Raw genomic sequence first — 6,975 nt, forward strand, 5'->3', positions numbered from 1 at the left:
GCTGGCTCCCCCCACCTCCTGCACCTTCCTCTTGAGCTTAAGTGCCCAGAGGAGGGGGTGCAGGCTTGTTCAAACAGCAAGTCATTGATAGCCTGTGCGGTTCAGGCCTGAAACAGTTCAATGTGCTTTAGAGGCCTTAGGGCGTTTACTAAGCTTTCAGGCTCTTCATACTGTGGGGTCAGTTCCTTGGCTCATATGCTATGTTCCTTTACCCTCTCCCTTGTCCCCTTGAAAGCTCTTGCTTTTTTGGTGTATCTTCTGTGAACAGCATTGCTTAATTTAATAGGGCCAGTCTGTCAGAGGGCTTCTGAGTGGGTTGGTAGGCCAGTGTTTGCATTTGTTTTTAGTTGTGTTTGTACCCAGGCATTACTGTACTTAATACTTGAATGTGGACACAAGAGAAGTTTCCATTCGTGACTAGCCTTGTGCATGTGAACAAACAATCATTCATTGGTGGGAGGCACTGCTCAGGTCTTCAGTGTAAGTGATTGCACCTTGCCCAATGGTCTCTCCTCTGGGACTCTGACCATGCCACACGTTCCAAGCCTTAGCCACTTGGAATGACTCCTTCACAACTTCAAACACTCTCTCCCAATAGAGACTGTTATACCTTACCAAGCTGGGCTGTCAGCATGGAATTCAGCCTAGGCACCCTCTGGACCACAGCTTCGGTGTGCAGGCCCTGAGGAGCATAATCCCTGAAGATGTCCCGTCTGCATCACAGATGCTTTTCCAGTCCCATCTGACCAGCATCAATTATCTTGGTAAAGCAAAAGCTTCACTTTAGTGGTGCTTTTATTATGTTAAGTGCAGTTCATTCTCCAGCCCCATAGGTGTGTGATGGTCAATATGTGATTTAAGCTACTGAAGTGATTCTTTTACAATTAGGTGCCCTTCTGGTTGGTCCCAATATGCTAAGAATTACAATTTTCCCTTGATGGAATCATTTTTCCTTGATGATTATTGTCGTGTCTTTCCTCGTAATGGATTTTTCCATGATTATGTTGTGCCTTTCCTCATATCTTTGAATACCTTTTGGTTCGAAGCCTTTTGTTGTCAGATACTAAAATGTCTACACAATCTTGCATCTTGGATCTATTTGCTTGGAATTCCTTTTTTTCATCCTTTAACCTGAGGTGGTATCAATCCTTGGTATTGAGGTATGTTTCTTGGATGCAGCAGAAAGTTGGATCCTTATTTTGCATGCATTCTGATACTCCGTGTCTGTTTTTTGGGTAATTTAGACCACTGATGTTCCAATTTATCAGTGAAAAGTTTTTGTTAATTTCTGTTATGTGGTGGTTTTGAGGGTGGTGGTGGGGGTGGTGTCAGCTCATGCTGATGAGATTGTGGAGCAAACGGAGTACTCACCTGTGGCTAGTGGGAGTGCCAACTTGTGCAGTACCTATGGAAACCAGGGTGGGCATATTAGTGGTCGTGGTTTCTTCTATATGTATTTATGGGTTGTATACGTACTTTATGTGATCTATGAACTTCATAATAAAGAGGCTGTGTTAGCCGTTTGTAAGTTATTTGTACAACCAATACTGTCTACTATTTGGTTCCTCTATGATACAAAATTGTAAATGTCAGTCTATATCCAACACACATGTTCAATGTTTATTTGTTTAGGACTTCCCTGTATACTTGAAGCATGCAAAGTGGAAGATCTTCAGTGCCTTCTCCACTTAAGCTGGGGTGGGGGCGATCGATGTGCTGTATAGCTTGATGGTCCTTGTTTCACATTCTTGTGTTTCTCACCCTAATAGCACACAACTTTCATTTCAAGCTGTCTTTGAGAAAGCTCGGTGGGTAGGGGACACATCCACACAGCTATGAGAACCCAGGGATCAAATGCCACAAGCTCTGAGCCATAAGGAGAGCCAACACTTGTACTGGGCCATGGCTGGTTCCCAGGCTAGGAGAGTAGCAGTGTTATTGGTGAGTGTGCAGATAATCACGAGTGTGTGCAGGGTGGCATAGGCTAGTCTCTGCCCCTATGGAGCTGTGACTCTGCAGCTCCGAGCAGAGTGGGAGGCAAGAGACAGGTCCATCAAAGCCTAGAGCAGTGGTCCTCTACCTTCCTAATGCCATGACGCTTTACTACAATTCTTCATGCTGTGGTGACTCCCAACCGTAACATTGTTTCGCTGCCACCCCATAGTTGCAATTTGCTACTGCTGTGATTTGTAATGTAAGTATGTGATACACAGGATATCTGACATGCAACCCGGTGGGGCTCTCCTCCCACAGGTTGGGAATCGTTGGTCTAGAGAGACTGTGATAGGTGACTTTAGCAGGAGGTAAGGTCAGCATCAGAGGCACATCATTTGTTAGACACAGTGTCGGAGTAGTGCTGAGTGGTAGCAGCGAGCATCTTGCGGGCGGTGGGCAGATAGTTCTTCTATGGCCATGGTTGGAGTCAGCCTGTGGAGTGTTGGGCAGAACCGGTTCGTCTGTGCCTGAAGAGTGTTGTGCAGAAAGGACGGGTCTGTGTCTGAGAAGTGGAGCTGATGTGAAGGCTCCTCGTGGGTCAGTCCTCCTCTGCTTCAAGGTTCTTCGTGCAGCTACTCAGTGCAACCATTTTCAGCAAATATTTCAGTAGACATTCACTGCTTAATCACAACTCGCACGCATGCACGCAGGCAGGCACGCACGCTCGCTAGCACGAGCCATAACCCCTGGGTACACTGTTTAGCCACTGGGACTTGAAATGTCCAATCCTCTTAAGGTCGCTGTAGCTGAGTCTTGGATGTGAGGTTCGACTGGGATTGGAGAAGTTATTGCATAGAGCTCTGATTCCCAACCGAATTCGGCTTAGTGAATTTTTTTTTTGTCAGCCTGACACAGCTATGGTCATCTGAGAAGAGGAAACCCCAATTGAGGAACTCTTTCCACCTGACTGGCATGCGTATTTTCTTGATTAACAATTCATGATGTAGGGTTCAGCCCACTGGGGCACTGCCATCTCTAGGCAAGTAGCCTTGTGTTATGTAAGAAATTAGGCCAAGCAAGCCATGGAGCGAGGCAGTAAGCAGCAGTTCCCCAAGGGCTCTGTGTCAGTCCCAGCCTTGAGTTCCTGCCTGTCTGCAATAAATCTCAGGGCCCTAAGCTGAGGGGAGAAACTGTACCTTTTCTCTTCGCTTGCTTGAGGTAACTGGTGTTATTCAGAGTAATAGAAACCAAGTAGGGCAAAGCCGAAGTCAGTAGACAGAGGACTGGTGAGGAGAGATGGTGCTCAGGCCACAGATGTGCCACAGAGAAGGGATTCATCTAAGTCATACTAGGATTAGCGACTTGGTGATGGTTAATCTGTACTGTGGCTCTGACTGCATTTTAGTCAACCAGGAGGTGTATGTCTGGATATGTCTGTCTATGAGGAGGGTTCCAGAACCATTTTCTTGAGGGGAGATGGCTCCCTATGAGTGTGGATGGTGTCATTGCCAGGACTGGGTTCCAGCATTGAATAAAAAGGAAAAAAGAAATGCCACTGTCCCCTGCTCCATGTGTTCAATTTTCCCCAGTGGTGGAGTCTCAGTTGCCTGCTCCAAGCCGATTGAACTCTGGCACACACTCCCCTCCAGGAAGGTTGTACCTTTTATACTGGGAACCTAAATGTATACTCTGTGAGCTATTTTTGAAAACAATGAAACACATAACCAACACAGGCCCGACTGTTCTCGGCCTGCGGGTCCCTCCTTGGTTGTCCTAGGGGAATAGAAAAAAGGGGCTTGGGACTTGAAATGCTGCTGTCTGCCTGTCCACCACAGCCTCCTCTGAAAGGACCCTCCCTGCTAAACAAAAAAGGACAATGGTTTCTCACAGATGGTGCTGCCAATCTTTTCCCTTTTTCCTCTTCATTCCTTCATTTTGACTTGTACAGGAGACTGGGTTACTATAAACAAGAGGAGTAGTTGTGTTTTTCTATGACCTGTTTGTGTGTTCTTGTAGGTAAAATGCATTTCATCGTCCAATAAAACTGCCTGGAGACTACCCCCTTCCTCTCTGGTAAAGAATCAGCTGTGCCCAGTCCTCCCTTGCAGCCTTACCACGAGGAAACTATGTTGCAGTACCTTCCAAGGACACCCTAAGAAGACAGAAACCACTTATCACAGGGAGAACAACCTTGTGTAGTTGGAGACAAGGTTGTCTCTTGGGGGTCCTCTTTTTTGAGGAGCCGTGGATGCCTGGGTACTGTGAAGACTAAAGCCCTTTTAGGAGGGTCCTTACATTCTTTGTGTAGGTGGCCCTCTCCCTCCTCTTCATCACCGTGGCTCAAGATGTTCAGCTGTGAAGCCTGCTTAGACTACAAGGGGAGGGAACTTGCAAGTCTCCCCTCCTCACTGTATGGCAGAATGGGGGTCAGAGCTGCCAGCTGTGAGAAGAAACACTCTTGAGTGGAGACTGCATTGCAACAAATGCCCCCGACATAGCAAGCATCATTGCCTCAAGGAGGGCTCATGATTCCCTGTAGAGTACTCAGAAAGATGCTTGCTCTCCTCTCCATGACACCCTGTCCCTTTCAGCAAAACACTCTCCAGGCTCTCCTTAAGTTGATGTCAGTATGGAATGTGAAGGAAATATCAGGAAGCCAAAACACTGTAAAGTTTGCCAGCGTTTATTTCAATCTCATCGAACAAGATTCTTGGGAGAACAGGGACCTGGGTAGCAGAAGGCCTTGCTCACTGTCCATGTCCCCATGTCCAGGGCTCCTGGGATCTCAGCCTCAGCGAGTCTGGCGTCCTCTCGTAAGGAGGAAACAGAGAGACAAGTGGACCCTAAAAGCCCTGCAGGAACTGAGAGGAGGGCTTGGGTGCTGCCTGGGGGAGAGCAAGGGAGACAGCCAGGCTTGCTGTGAGAGATGAGAGAGGGAGGGGCTGGCTCAGAGCCCTCACCTGAAGAAGCTGGACACACGTGCCAGTGTTCTCTGGAAGCGGCCCTTCCAGGACCTTCTTGGAGGAGCAGAGTTGCTGGTTTCTCTTGGCCCATAGCATGCTTTCTCCATGGGGTGAGCAAAGACACCACCTTCATGGGAGTACCATGCGTTTCCCCCAGTCTCAGAAAGAGGGTTAAGGCAGCAGTTCCATTATGGCTGTTGCCAGCGACCTGATTTGTCTACTACGATGTGAACCTGCACTGCAGGTAGAGGTGCACAGGCTGGGGTAGAGGGAGACCTGCCATGAGCGAACCCAGCTGCCCCTGGAGGGTGTTCCAGACCCATGGAAATGACACTTACCAACCCAGAAGGAGGAAAGAAGGGGATGAAGACCATGCTTCCAAGAACGTGTGTGGTGTCACCAGTAGCACCCTACTCCAGGACTCCTTTGCCCAAATCAGCTGCGCTGCCACCTATGCTGGGTGCAGAGTGTGGGGCCCAACCTCTCCATAGCCCTAAACCCCGCCCCTTATGCCTCTAACCTATTGCCTGTGCCTATGGCTCCTCCGGGCTTCAGGCCAGCACACTGTGCTCAACCAGTGGATACATTTCTGGAGTGTGGCCTGCTTCCCAACTCCCGCCCCTCGGAACTCTCCTTCTTTCTTGGCTTGGCTTTTCATCTTCACTCTGTGCAGGGCAGCAGCCTGAGCGCAAGTTCTGCTGTCTGAAGTAAAAATGCAGAGGTCTTCGGTCTCTCGGTGAGTGCCCGTTCGGCAGGGTTTCCACACACAAAACTGCTCAGGAGTCCTGCCTGCTGTCACCCCATTTGGTTAGGACTACCGTGTTTCTTGTGGCTCTCAGGAGGCTCAGCTTCCACATGATTCCTCGAGTACATGCTGGGCATGGCGCCCTGAGGCCTGGAGGACAGGTCACCAGCTTTCCTCTGAGGGGTTTGCGCTCCGCAGGTCATGCACATACCTGCTCCTGTGTGTCTGCTTCCGGTGGGTGATGCAAAGTATTTTGGGGCCTCGGAGCTTCTTCAGTGTGCAGGACAGTCACAAGGGAACAGACATAGGGTTTCAGGTTTAGCAGTTTACACTTAGATCTGTGATTCATTTTCAGTTACCTCTTTTGGGAGATATTGGAGCCAATTGACAGTTGTTTGTTTGAAAGTTTTTCCTTGAAGGCATCTTCTTTTTTGCTGTGCCATTCCCTAATACAATTATCATAGAGTCTTTGCAGTGCTGCCTCTGGCTTTTTAAAAATTCATTGTTTTTTTCATTTCTAATTAATTTATTCATATTACACCTAAATTGTTAGTCCTTCCCTTGTATACTCCTATCCTTCCCTCCCTCCCACTTTCCCACTTCTCCCCTCTCCTATGTCTGTGATTGAGGAAGACCTCCTCCCCCTATATATGCTCTTAGAATAACGAGCCTCTTCTTGGTAACTTGCTATCCTTCTCTGAGTGCCGCCAGGCCTCCCCATCCAGGGGACATGGTCAGAAAAGGGACACCAGAGTTCATGTGAGAGTCAGACATCACTCTCCACTCAGTGGTGGAGAATATCCTGTTCATCAGTTAGTTCTGGGTAGGGGTTCGAAGTTTACTGCCTATATTCTCCTTGGCTGCTGCCTTAGTTTGAGGAGGACACCAGGACCCAGATCTGACTGTCATAAAGTTCTTCTTGTAGGTTTCCAGGACTCTGTGGATCCTTCAATTTCCCTGTTCTTCCATGCTACTCTCACCTAAAGTCTCAATAGGATGTCCTCTCCTCTGACCCACTTTCCTGGTAAGTAAAGTTTTTCATGGGACGTATCCCTTGGACTAGTGTCTTAATATAAGTGAGTATATACTGTTTGTCTCTTTTTGCTTCTGGGTGAACTCACTCATTATGATGATTTCTAGTTCAGTCCATTTGTCCACAAATTTCAGACTTCCTTGTTTTTAACAGCTGAGTAGTATTCCATAGCGTAAATGTACCACAGTTTCTTAGTCTATTCTTCTATTGAGGGACACTTAGGCTGTTTCCATGTTCTGGCTATTTTGAATAAAGCAGGTATGAACATGGTTGTGCATATTTCCCTGTTGTGTGGGAGG

This window comes from Acomys minous (genome assembly GCF_964271855.1).
Source record: "Acomys minous genome assembly, chromosome: 7".
Lineage (NCBI taxonomy): Eukaryota > Metazoa > Chordata > Mammalia > Rodentia > Muridae > Acomys > Acomys minous.